At 35.8% G+C, this 14,294-nt stretch overlaps 2 long non-coding RNA genes across 2 annotated transcripts in view; one reads left to right on the top strand and one right to left on the bottom strand.

Moving 5' to 3' along the window:
- Positions 1-267: 267 nt before the first annotated feature.
- Positions 268-14,294, bottom strand: part of LOC107834839 (uncharacterized) — a 33,809-nt gene continuing 19,782 nt past the window's right edge. Inside the window, exon 2 of the long non-coding RNA XR_001660662.1 lies at positions 268-2,890. This is a non-coding gene — a long non-coding RNA (uncharacterized LOC107834839). The remainder of the gene's footprint in view (positions 2,891-14,294) is intronic.
- The window catches only part of LOC103131604 (uncharacterized), a 4,767-nt gene continuing 3,900 nt past the window's right edge, over positions 13,428-14,294 (top strand). Inside the window, exon 1 of the long non-coding RNA XR_475403.2 lies at positions 13,428-13,626. This is a non-coding gene — a long non-coding RNA (uncharacterized LOC103131604). The remainder of the gene's footprint in view (positions 13,627-14,294) is intronic.

The following is a 14,294-nucleotide window of genomic DNA, read 5'->3' as shown; positions in this document are numbered from 1 at the left end:
CAGTAACAAAAAAGTGTGTTATGATAGATTAAATGCGCTGATACGTCATTGTGCCTGCTAAACACATAACCCTGAGTGGAGTGGAGTACCGCTCCAAGATGGCCGCCCTAAATCTCGTCAGCGACAAGAGGCGAGAGCGGTCCATGAGGCGTCTATTCTTATATTATGTCTATAAGGGGAACTCCCAGGCTTTGGAGTTTCAGAGCTGCTGCGGATTAGAAACATGCTAGTCTCTGCCTACCTATTGCATGGCGCTTGACTTCTTTATGCCTGATTTATGATGTTTTCCTGCTAGTGCATTATTGTGGCCGATATTGGGGAAAGGAACACTGGGAAGGTGCTCCTGTGCCTGCAGAGGAAGAGAGAGAGGCTGCGGAATTTTCTGTGTCTGTGGATGCCGGCTGCCATCATCATTCTGGGTCGCCATCCCAGCCAGGACACCTTCTTTCATCGATATGTTTCGTATGCATCAGACACACACACAAATATAGACCTCTATATGAACATTTTTTTTTTTTTTTTTTTTTGCTGGCCAGCTTCTTTTAATTAATTAATTTTTTTTTTTTTACCAAGGACCCTGAAAGGATTCTTTGTGATCTAAATGTTTTTTTTTTCTTCTTCTTCTTTGTTGGTTTTCCAGAAAAACTGTATGACGAAGTGTTGAGACGAAGTCGGATGCGTTTCTGTCCAATAACTTGTAATAAACATAACTGGTTGATAGTAAACTGCTATCTGAACCCGAGTAAATTCTGTTCTTTGGTTACAGTTCCATTATAATTCCATTCATTTGGAGATATAAAGTGAATTGAATATCTGAACTTTATGTGCAGAAATCAAGAGATCAGGAGCCATTAAATCTGCTCTGTTCCAGCACTATTACTGAGTAGCTAAAATTAGGGTAACGGTGTGTTTAAGGACTGTATTGAATTTCCCATCTATGAAGTAGTTTAGGTTAACGAGGGACAAGTGAACTCAACAGAGAAAAAAAGAACGGAACAATGGGATGATGGGAAGAACAAGGAATTAGAACGCGGGAGAAGACAAGGAGGAAGCTGGTTGAAGTGGGGAAGGGACTGGACTGTTTTATGCACGTTTTGCACAAGTAAACCTACACCCGGTGGGTAGGATACCTCCAGAAGTGTTTTGTAGTGAAGAACTGCGGCTGATCGGAGGGGAAAGCGTCAACATGGCGACGCTGGCTTTAGCATGATTGAGGAAGGAGTCCTGCAACTCGTGTGGCGGAGTTACTCGTCTGGCCCCATCGAAGGGCATTTGGAAGCGGATGACAACGATTTGTTCCATTGTTTTCTTTTAGTTTTGTTTTGTGATTGAAGTTACTAATTTGTTTTCTTTTTGTTTGTTTGATTTACTAATTTCTTTTGCATTGCATGTTTTGTTTTATTTCTTTTGGAATAATTGAACTTGTCTGTACTGTTTCCTTTTGTTCCAGGGACCGAGTAGTGGGCCTGAAGCTTCATTTTTACAAAAAGAAATGTTTTAAGGAAATTGTTTAATAAGATATTGTGTACTGCTCAGTCTGTGTTCGGGTGCATCTTATAACTTTTAAAAAGATCTCCACCTGCTGGTCACACTAGCTTCATCAGGCATGGCAACGAAAACTTTAACCGGTACCAGACAGTGTGTGTGAGAGAGAGTATGGGCCCTTGTGTGATATTGTGTTTAGAACTGTAAATTTCGGTATATGTATGGAGTTATGTTAGTGACTAAAGTTGAATTCTGGTTATATTGAAACAAGAGTTCAAAAGAAGAGTTTTTCATAAAAACGATTTATTTTTCCAAGTTCTTAAAATAAACTATTCATTTAGCTGGTTGTCTGGTGTTATTTATGTTACATCAAATGTGTGTATGGTAATTGGACGAGTAAGGATTTATTCAACATAGGTAAACCTGCGTGGTATCTACCAGAACTTAACGAGCCCAAATAGCCACCCCACCAGTGAGTTTAAGTTCTCGTCCCAGTTACTAGCAGACAGAGCAGCAGGGTGCTACAGGTGTATTGGCAATTGAGTCAGGCTAAAATCTCCTCTGCAGCTTGCCCTCATGACTGCCCACTTAGCAAAAACTTAACAGAGGTCTCTCTTCAGCTTCCAGACCACTGTCCTCCCATAAAGAAGAACACCTAACCTTATTTTGTTCTGAAAAAATAGTTTTACAAACTTCCTAATGCTTTGGTGCACGCCCCCAGCTGGCACAATCAACCAATTACAAATGTGGTTTTTAGGGAATGGATTTGTGGTGGAATTACACCTCTAAAAACATCTCTGTTTATTTGAACAATTACAGTGTTGTTGTTTTTTCTTTGATGGTCGTGTCCCTGTCTTTTGTGTATGTTAAAATTTAAAATCTACAAATAAAGTGAAAAAAAATAAATAAATAAGTGTGCACGCAGTTTAATCAAAAGCCAGAATGGCTTCTCAAAGGAGTTTACTCAGACTGGCACATAACGCCTTAATTCTCACTTTTATATCTCATTCTGTATTTTTGACAAGAAAACCCAGTTCATCAAGCTCACAAAGGCATAGCTTTCAGGTTTTTGGCATTTCCTCCTAACATTAGCTTGGCCATCAGAATTTGCAGATTTTCTACACCTGGAAATATTTCAAGAGGTCTTGAATGTTGTCTCTTAAATTAGACAAATGGATTTCAAATTGTCTTACAAATAGCCTTATAACCTTTCCTAGATTTATTGATGGCAATATTTACTTCACTAAGATCATGAATAAGTTACTTCCTTTATGGTATTGCACACCATATCAAGGTGGGACAGAGAGGGTTAATGATCTACCTGAAAGTAAGGCAAACTGCCGATGAAGCTGCTCTATGATGTCCACTGCCAGCAGGGGCCTGATGTCCTGTTGCATGATTTCATCTGAAATAAAAGACACTGATCACATAAATGATGAGCAATAACAGCTGCATGGGTGAGTTTATTTAGTCAAAGTTCATGTTCAGTATGGAGGGTTTGAAGACAAGTTACCAAACAAGTAAGCTGAAAAAATAAATAAATAAATAAATCAAAAACAGCACTTATTACTGATGGCAACAAAATATTTTTACACACTGTTTTAAATCATCCCCAGATAGAATCCAACATCAGCTCAGAAAACAGAGATCTCAGACGGTGTGTATAATAAATCAGGTATTGGGAAAGCATAAAAAATAGGTCAACATTTCTGGGGCCTCATGCATAAAGCGTGCGTGTGCACAAAAAATGTGCTGCGCCATATTTTACGCACAAGTCGGCGTGTATAAAAATTAACTTTGCATCAAAGTTAATTTTCGCTGCCGTGAAAATGTGCGGCAGCCACGTAAACTTTTTCTGTAAACAATATCAAACTACAAAGCGTCAAAACTCACCTAAATACACTGAAACCTGACTCCATTCAGTTATTTAGACCAGCATCAAACCCGATGTTTTTTTTCATGGTTTTATATTTTTATAGCTTAAAAGTAAACGATGAAACTGAACCGCATTTATCCTCATAAAGTAACACGAACACAAAATAAGTAAAATAAAAATAAAAGGATGTGAAAACCTCACTCGAATGTAAATAGTACTTTTCCTCAGCTTTTGTCTCATAAAGATGTAATGCATTGGTCTGTGCGTCGAAGCGCATGAAATGCATCTATGGGGTAATTTCATTCTCACTAAAAAAAAACAAACAAAAAGGTGATTAAGGTGTGTAGACTCGTATGTACGTAGCTGCGCAAAAATGCGCCGCATTGTGAGCGTTTTGGCTCTGATGGAGAACATCGCAAATGGAAGGATTCAGAGGGAACGTTTCTACAGAGCCGCCCGCTTTGTGAATGTGCCTTTCTGGACAGAAAGCATCTTTATTCTATAAATGTACAACTTATGCAGATGATTCTACTATTTAGAATAAACGTCCACAATCCCCACTCAGAGACTCTCTGACGTGCTGTGGCCGGCATCATGTGACCCCGGCCACTCTTCTTCGTCTTCTGTTTGTCTTTAAATCCCGGCTGAACGCCCTATTGTTCAAACGGGCATTTTCACAATCTCTATTTATTTTATTTGGATTAAATTTTTTTCTTTAAAATGTATTTTTATTTTTGTGAGGTGATCTTATGTGTCCTGAAAGCACCTTTTAAATAAAATATATAATTATTATTATTATAAATACTCATACAAACAAGGATGTTGCCATGATTATTGCTTTACGTGGTGGCAGACTTCCGGGTATTTATAGTAATTTACATATGTATTCCCTAGTAAAAAAAAGTATACTTTAGTATGCTAAATTTTAACATACTTTGATTGATGTACTAGAACAACTTTTTTGTGCTTAGTATATTTTAATAGTATTTGTAGTATTAAATTACAATTTTTAGTATACTTAGTATACTTAAACATACTTTCTTGGAACAACTTCAAGTTTACTTAGTATACTTTAAGTATACTTTTTTATGTACTATTTAAGAGCTTGATTAGTATATTCTGAGTGTACCAATTCTGTCGCATTGTGAGCGAATTATATTTTTAATATAATTCTGCCATAGAATTATATTAAAAATATACTTTTAATATACTGCTAATATATTAGTAATGTATTTAAATTACACTTAATTTTTATTTTTGATTTACTGCTATTGCTAATAAAGTACAATTTTAATTACTCATAAAAGTCTTTTATTTCTACTTTCCTATGTTGTACATTACATGCATAACTACACTACAGTACTTACATTGTTTTAGGCTACAATTACATGGAAAGATTAATTACACAAGATGTTCAAGGTAATTCAAATATTTTATTACCGACATTTTAAAATTGTCCAATTTTACTCACAACTTTATGAACTTTACATAAATTATCAGTTTACACGTCAAAAGTGAACACAATAAACATGAAAATTTAAGTGTGACAAAAAAACATGAACGTTATTACTTTAAAGAACAAAAATTATAATAACATTGTCCTTTCAATATATTACCATTTTGGTAACACTTTATTTGATCAGGTGTGCATAAGACTGACATGACACTGTCATAAACATAACATAAAATCTGTCATCCAACTTTTAAAGCAAGTTCTCATTAAAATTGTCATTATTTACTGAATGACACTTCATGACACTGTTGGTATGTTCCTAACAGGAGTGAGGATCAACGACAGAACATTCCCATTCACTGCACCACCGCACCTTACAGAAACCTACAAAAAAGAACAATAGAGCAATTAAACAGAGAAAGCATTTGTATTTTAAAGAGTACAGAAAATGGTAAATAAAAAAATAATATTTACAATTTCAAGACGTTGTGGACTCACCATGTATGTGACATCATCAGAACTGATGATGATGATAGGGACCGGATGCCTGGGGTGGAAAAACATTTCTGGGTGTCTTCTTTGCCTGTTTATGTTAGAAGTAGAAAAAAATAGTCAGCAATGTCACAGATGTTGATGTTGGCATTAACTATGAAGCTGTTTCAAGTGTGGACTTGAGGAGACAAACTACCTTAAAAGCTTTCCATCCATGATTTGAACACGCTGATCCTTGCAGGGTGGCGAGGGAGGCTGGTGGTGCCCATCTCTAGCAGTCATCAGATGAGAGATAGGGTTCACCCTGGACAGGTCACCAGTCCATCATAAGGCCCTGAAAGCCCACAACAAATAAAATGTATGAAAGATAAAGATTAACAAGGGGAAAGTTTTTTTGTCCAGTTATCTTTAAATCAAACCATGTTTATTAAGCACTTGGTGTTGGTAACACACCAGTTTTTGTTGTTGAAAATGTAGCTAGCTCCTCATTAACACAAACAAACAAAAAATCCTTCCACCATGAAGAAGATGTGGAGGTTCATCCTCAGAGCTGGTTGGTGATCTGGTGGAGCCAGAGCTTCTTCTGAGACAGGAAAGTCTTTAGGTTTCCTAACACCTGATTTCTCTGGCTTCCTCTTTCATCTTCATTTGCTTAGACTGTAAACATATGTTGAAGATAAAAACATTGATGAACAAGTTATAACAACCTCACAATATCAAAGTCTCTCTGTCTTATGGAGCTTAATTAAAACCAGGTTAAGTTTATGAATAAAAGTATAAGTCACAATAAACAGCCTCCATGCATTTATAACATGAAGCTGAATGATTGCTATAGTAATAATCATACAAGTCACAATAAAATTATGAAACCAACGTAAGTTATATATCTTTACTGCACTGTTTATAATTAAACAAAGATAATTAATAAGCAAACTTACCACTAGCTAGCAACATGTTAGCAGCCTTCGTCCCTCCAGGCTCCTTTTGTGACACATTTCATTTCCATTGGTTGTCCCGTTGTGTTGTCGTCTAACTCGGACTAGGACGTCACCAGCTTGAATTTATCAAAATTAGTAACTATTGTCAAGGCCCCCTCTACTTTTAAGGCAATATTATGCGAGTACAAATGGCAATTTTGAACAGCGTCTGTTATCTTCCCTGCATTCAAGTTTTTTCTTCTCTATATGGTGTTTTAAAAAAAAATGAAAATGTACAATCCAGCCGCCATCTGGTCTGGAGTGAGAACTGGAGCTAATCCTGTTGATTACAGATCTTACATCATATCTGAAAATGGATTGAGTACTTTCTTAAACAACATGATTGTAATTTTTTTATTTGCAATTTTAACAAAAATATGATTATTAAGGCACCTAAAATGGAAGACTTTTTAGGTGCTTAAAAAGTATGCCTAAAACTTACATGAAAGGTACCTTATAGGTGCCTAAAAGACACACTTCTGCATTAATTAGTTTTATTTTGTATTCAGGTTGCTGCCCAGGTCCCTCTTGAAAATGAGATCTGGATCTCAACGGGGTTCACCCGGTTAAATAAAGAAAGTTAAAAACAGGCATACTTTATTAGCCTAAAATTTACACAGAGATGTAATTTTAAATATATTGAAATTAATAGTTTAAAGTAGTGTTAAGTGAATGTAGTGGCATAGAAGTATACCTAATTCTACACAAATAGTTTCCAGGTGAGAAGTTCCGGTTGTTAAGGTGGGCAAAGTATATAAGGAGCTGCGGCGTTCATTCAGACACATGTTGTCTTCTTTGTTCTCCCACTGTGTGGCTTGTGTCCTGTGGACTCTGGCAGCGAAAGGCAACAAATCGCCAGCTGGTGCATGTTGCGCTGATATCCTGGTGGTAAAACGCCACTATCTCACTGTGTCTGGTGTTTTAAAGGTTTTTTTTTTTTTAGAACACCAGACGCAGTGTTTGGATGCCGTTCCCATAGTGTCCCCTCCTGCCGGTAACCTCAGCTACTGCAGCTTTGTTTTCCTTTGTGTTTCATTCTTAAAAAATTATTTTAAATAATTTTTTTTTTAAAATGAATAAATGGTTTTTGTAAACTTGAAATTGTCTCAGATGTTTCAATATTCGCCTGTGTGCCTTAAATAAAAGGTAATATTCCTTGGGTGAAATTCCCAGGGTGGCGTTGTTAAGCAATCTATTAAAACTAAAATTCCACAAAATCTGAGTTTCATCCAGTGTCACCACATGAATTTAAACAAATTATATTTTGAGAATATATTTTAAAATATACACAAAATAATTTTAAATATACTTGAGCAAGTGTATATTTACACTTGGGCAAATATATATTTTGTTCACTTAAAGTATACTTTTATTATATTAAGTGTATTTTGGTACAGTTATGCTTAAGTGTGTTTAAAGTTATAATTTCGAAATTGGTACAAGCATACTTTTAGTATACTTCAGATATATTTATAGGTAGTACACTTAATACTTGGTATACTTAAAGTGTACTTTCACAAATGTAAGTATGTTTGAAATATACTTAAGTATACTTTTTTCACCTGGGTTTGTGGGTGGCGACAGGACGGACCAGCAGCTGTGCTCTATTTCCCACAAATTAGGATTTATAAAGGAAAGGTGCGTGCGCAGGGCTTTATACATCCGATTTTTTTTTTTTTTTTTTGTGCGCCACACTTTTCAAAAATTTTCCGTACTCCAAGTTTTAGTGTGAAAATAGCACATTATTTTTTGCATGAGGCCGTTGGTCTGATTCAATGAGATGAGTTTGCTAAATGGAAGTGTCTTTTATGGTAGATGAACCTATTCATCATGCCCTACTATAAATGTCTGAGTCTAAACACACAACCTCAAATGTAGGAAAGATCATGAGAGGTTCTTTTTGTGACATCTCTCCAACTGTGCCTCAATTCAGTTCAAGCTTCATTAAATGCATATTCTTGTCTGTAGTCTCCTGGGGCCTCATGTATAAAGCGTGCGTGCGCACAAAAAAATGTACGGTTCCATATTTTACGCAAAAGTCTGCATGTATAAAAATTAACTTTGCATCAAGGTTTGCATAAATATACGCACAGCCACCTAAACTTTTTCTGTTAACAATATCAAACCACAAAGCATCAAAACTCACCTAAATACACTGAAATCTAACTACATTCGGTGTTATTTAGACCAAGAAACACCAAACCAATGTTTTTCATGATTTTAATATTTTATTGCTTAAAGGTAAACGATGAAACTGAACCGCATTTATCCCCAGACAATAAGCTAACACGCACACAAAATGAAGAAAATAAAAATAAAAGTATGTGAAAACCTCGCTTGAATGTAAATGGTACTTTCCTCATTTTTGTGTCATAAATATGTAACACATTGGTCTGTGAGCCGAAGCGCATGAAATGTATCTGCGGGGTCATTTCATTCTCACTAAAAAAAGAAAACAGGGTTGGATCAGCAGATTAACTCAATCCTGCTGATTAATTTATTAATCATTAATTAGTTTATTGACTCTAATATTAAACTTGTGCTACTTTAGCTTTCCGTTTGAACAAAATAAAAATACTTTACAATACGTTCTTCTCAGAAAATAAAATACACTTTTTAACTCACCAAGTCCAGTTCTGTAACATGTAACGCAATGCTTGAGCACCTGCCCCTTTTGCTCCTTGCCCTCAAGTGGCCTTTTGATCAAATTATTATTATTTTTTTTGGTATTATTATTTCCTAAGCCCTCTTCTGACACATAATAACATGTACTAAAATTATTTAGTTTTTTTGTTGGGGTTTTTTTGTACAACATAATAAGCCAGTCACCTTGTTACCTTTGACCTTTTGCCCGTGACGCATGACGCAGTTGCCTCTCGCGCAGTGACATAAGGCGGCTAACTGGAGCTCAACGTAGCGAACGTTCCAGATTACAGAACAGTTTTTGGTGAATTAAAAGAAAACGTTTTTGGTGAATAAAGTGGAGTAGACTTGCTACTTGTCAGATGACGGAAAACGTTAAAGTATCGTTTCTGCTTCAGCACAGAGTAGCAGTTTAAGCAGAGAGGTAATGAAATATAACAGACACTGACAGGCCTCTGCGTCTGCCTTTCTCTGAAGAACTACTGAGTGGGAGGAGACAGCCAGGTGAGGAAAAACTGTTCTTATCTATCGATTCAGTATTTTTATCATACAGACATTAGGCTGCTGTTGTTGTGCTATTAGCTAGCTGCTAACTAACGACTTTGCTAGCAAACTAAAAAGCTTCTTCCCTGTATCGTTAATAACAGCAGTCATTCTTCAGTATTGCTTATGCAGTAGGGGCACATCGCCAATTATTCAATTAAAAAAAACAAAAAACAACTAACCTCAGTTAAGTAAAATAAAATTGTAATCAAAACTTTTGGAATTGTAATGATTCCTTTTTTTTAAAACAAAAAGTTTAGTTTAAAAAACTTTTTTTTTTTAAATTAAATAAATCATTTTTATGGAAGCCCATTTCCACCACTCTGTTAAAAAAACAAAAAATAATTATCTCATACTATCTCATTATAATACTATAATGAGATAGTATCTCATACTATCTCATATAGTATGAGATACTATATGAGATAGTATCTCATAATAATGAGATACTATCTCATTATAATGAGATACTATCTCATAATAATGATATAAAGTTATCTTTAAAACTAATTACACAGGTGACATCAAGACCCAACAGTAGAGTCAGACGGTAATGAAATTAATCTGGTTGTGTGTGTTGTTATAGTGTCCTGCAAACTTTGCTTTAATTCTACTTTTTTCTATTTAATCATAAAAAATCATAATCAGACAGAAAGAGTGTCATGTAACAGGAAAAGCAGGTTTCCTGGAGAAAGAGGAAGTTTCCAGCCTGCAGTGATAAAAAATAGTTCAGACTGCTCATTTTGGGCATAAAAGGTTTAAAGAATAAAATCTAAACATTTTGAGTAATTGGATAAAACCCAGAGTAAAATACTTAAATTAATAATGATAACTTATGATTAAACCAATAATTAATATTGGGTTAACCGGTGGTTGATGTTGGTTTGATTATGAGAATATTTAACACTTACTCTTATACTTATGGAAGTACTTACAGGTGGGAGAAGTAACTGTAACATGGTATCAAATGATTGGAATAATGGATTATTCTTGGTTTCTTTTAAGAAATGTCTGTAATAACTCACATCATAATTATAATAAGAGTATCTAACACGTAATGGTTATTATAAAATTATAAATGAATGCTAAATCAGAGAAACTAAAAGGTTATAAATGTGATTTTGACATTGAACTTGAAATGGTGTAAAATGTGTAACTGTAACTAAAGGTCACTGATGTTCTGTTGGAGGTAGATGGTAGGTGATAGGTCAGGGGAAAAGAGGAACCGAAAGGAGAGCAGAGGTGACCAAGACATTAGGTCATCAGAACAGACATTATGTCTCCAAGATGGTGATGGATATGAGATCATCTGTCCAAGCAGAAACAGGAAGTGAGATTTTTGAGATGCATGAAGGAAACAGGTGCAGAGGTCAAATAGAGAACTTCAGAAAGTTCAGTTCTAAAAAACAAGGGAGTTCATCTGAAGGTTGAGGCCAACCAAAAGGCAGTTGACGTCAAGGAAAAACGTACGTGATGAAAGAAAGTGTGTGGCTGCTGATAAGAATAAAAAGACACCAGACAGAAGGTTTGAGGTTCTTTGTTCCGCAGCGTTCGAGTCAAGCACACATGGAGATGCAGAATCAACGGAGGGCTGCGTGATGATACCCCGGGACGACTGCTCGCTCCACAAGGAAGGGACAAGATCCGTTTACCCACAACCCGGGATTCTGATTCGACTGCGGCCCTGCACTCAACCCAAAGGATTACAACGATGCTGCAGTGGACATGGGGAATAGACAAAGATCTTTTATGGATTAAGAACTGAGTTCGTTGAGGATTCTCACCAGTTCAACTTTGGATTTATTCTGAAAGGATTCTGCCAAGACAAAGACAGGATTCCATCCATGGACGTTAAAGTTTTCTGCTGCCAAGATCGTCTCTGCATCTGGGTTTGAGTAATACTGCCTCCCCCAAAGCCTCTATTTAGATTAAGACACAGTGTAGGGTTAGAAGTAGGAGTAATTTCTAGAAATTCTTAAAAGTTTTAATTTCTTAAATTTTTATTGAAATGCTGTATGTCCTTTTCCCTTGCTAAAGCTTGCTAATAAAATACTAAAGTCTAATTTGATGTTGTGGACAATTAAATTAATTGAGTCATTTAAGATTTAATTCTTCTGGTCAATGTAAAATCAGTGTTTGTGGTCCTAAGTATAATAGGTGGCTTCGTACGTTCTTTAGTTCAGATAAATAATGTCCCTGTGACTTATTCATAGTCGCTAAAATTATCTAAGCCGGAAACAAGTGCACATTAATAATTAGGGAAAGAACTACCGTTAACAGATGTGGTTCATGGATTCGGACACCGGCAGGGCTACTCCGATTGTCTGAATCATGAGCAGAAGCGGGGCATAACGTCTGGATGTAGGTAGTTGGAGCTTAGACGAATCTTTCCCGCGCCCAGCTTAAACAAAAGTTCTCTAAATTCTTATCTGCGGTAATACTCTGGAATTAGAGGCTTTTCGAACCGTGAAACGGAGAGCTGGTCAGTATTCAGTCCGCTAGAGTTGGGAGGAGTTAGGGCCGTGGCTGAATACTGTGCATTAACAGCACTGAAGGCCATATTGTCTTTGAGAGGGTCCAGCCAACATTCCAGACAGGACAGCGTTGTCCATCTTCTACATCTTCAACCTCCAATATCAACATGAGGCAGCCAAGACTTTGGAGTTCATTCGACAGTAAAACCATTCCTATATATTTTTTTTTTTTTTTATCGTGACATGGTTTTAAAGTTTTAAAGCAAGTTATGATTAACATTTGACAAAGGTGGTGATGTTTTCTCTTTACGTAATTAAAAACAGCTTTATTTATATATTGTACCAGCTGTATTCAGAATGCCACACTATTTATATTCTCAGGAATTTTCCCATTTTTGATTTTGTTTTTTAGTCCCTTCATTGGGATTAACCCAGAAAGGAGCACAAAAGCCGGTCATGAGAAGATAGTATCCAAAAAAGACAGGAAAGACCATTCAAAAGAAAAAGTGACAGTCAATGTTCAGGTTTCCACCCTCAAAAAAAAACCTTATGGACTTTGAGCAGCATCTCCTTTAGGTTAGTTGTCCTTTTCTTTTCTTTGAAATATTTCTATTTCCATATCATTTAGGATCTAAATTATATTGTCTTTTCTTTTTCCATGTTGGACGGTGCCTTCATCTGCATTTAATAAAGTAAGTGCCAAATGGACTCTTGAAAACCATTAATAGTTCACATTTTAAAACCCTGTTAATACTAGAATTCCACATTATTTCAGCCATGTTGAATTTTAGATTTTGGAAGTCCCTTTTCTTTTATTTGTTTAGTGATACCCAAAGCATGGATATTTCTTTAAGAACAGTTTTTATATTCATAAGATTGTAGAAATTAATGAGTTAAACTCAATTTATGTCGCTGTAAACTGAAAGTTTTAAATTTTTATTCAAGTGTTGGTGAAACTATATATTGACTTTGAAGGCCTATTTTTTTAACAGTTCTCTGAGGAATGGTTATGTGTTATTCATTTTGAATGTTTGAATATACTGGAAATATATGTGGTTTGAGGCATAGTAGTGCCTTTAAATAAAAATTATGTTCTGAAGGTTATTTATTGCATCCTCTTTTGTGTTATGTGAAGTTCTGATTATGCAGATTATGCATTTTAGAACCGCACCAATTGTAGCACTTCTAAGAAGCCCACACTGGGTTAGGTATTGATGTTGTATTGTACAACCTTAGTTTTACTGTAATGTACTTTAAAAAGTAGCATTACAGTTTTCTTTGAGTAGCTTACTCATAAAGTGAATGCAATAGTAAAACTAAATTTACAGTAAAAATACTGGAACCTACAGACGCCAGTATTTGAAGGTATATTCACTTTCACCACTGTATTTTATGGTGGCCAACAGGTACAAACACCCAGCAAACAATGGAAAAACACATGCAACAAAAAAGAGATGCAAACAATAAATGTTGAAAACAGAAGTGATCCAGACCACTAGAGGGAGTCGAACAAAGAACAGCTGTGTCCGAAGTCAGGTTTTGCATCCTTGGGTCGTCGACGACCGGAAGAGAGAAGCTGTAGCTTTCAGCTAGCTGCTTAGCCTCTACCTTGGCATTATGTTGCTTAACAATGGTGACAACGTGAATCACATAGCGGTGAAGGAAAGAAAAAATGGACTCGAAGTATGTTTTTTTTCTCTTGATTTCTCTTACTCTTCACCTTTTGTAATAAAGGCTGTTGCATATTAAAAAATATCTGTTAGTCTGATTCTAAAATGTTCAAACATGTATAGCACATTTACACAAGGAATTTAAGAAAGTATCCCTTTTCAAATACTCTCCAAATCTCAGGTAAGACAATACAGTTTAATCAAACTATTATGTTTTTAGGCTTAACTTTAATCAGTCAAACCGATTTGCTCAGAAGTAAATTAAATAATTTAGTTAACCAAAATATTACAACTAGATGTTACCTGACTTAATATCTGTGTTTAACTAACTGTCATTTGGGAAAGCCCAAATGAATCAGGTGTTCTCCCGTGGTATACTAAACCTGGACCAGCTGGCAGCAGGCGAAGGGAGCTGGGGGGAGTTAATGCAGCGGTAGCAGACATGTCCGAAAACGTCGGAGCAATATTACAATTAGGTGATGCACTGATGAACCGAGCAGAAATGTGAGATTTATACAAACCTACAAACATTGTTTAAATCATGTTGTGTCACAGCTGCTAAGCAACATAACGCCAAGGTGGAAGCTAGGCAGTGTTAAGAAAATAAATTTAAAATAAGCTAGTTTTAAAACTTAACATGTCTTGATTCAAATACCCTAATTGTGGTTTTAAAATCAGTAA

This window comes from Poecilia formosa, unplaced genomic scaffold (assembly GCF_000485575.1).
Source record: "Poecilia formosa unplaced genomic scaffold, Poecilia_formosa-5.1.2 Scaffold792, whole genome shotgun sequence".
Taxonomy (NCBI): domain Eukaryota; kingdom Metazoa; phylum Chordata; class Actinopteri; order Cyprinodontiformes; family Poeciliidae; genus Poecilia; species Poecilia formosa.
This window is presented reverse-complemented; position numbering and strand designations above follow the sequence as displayed.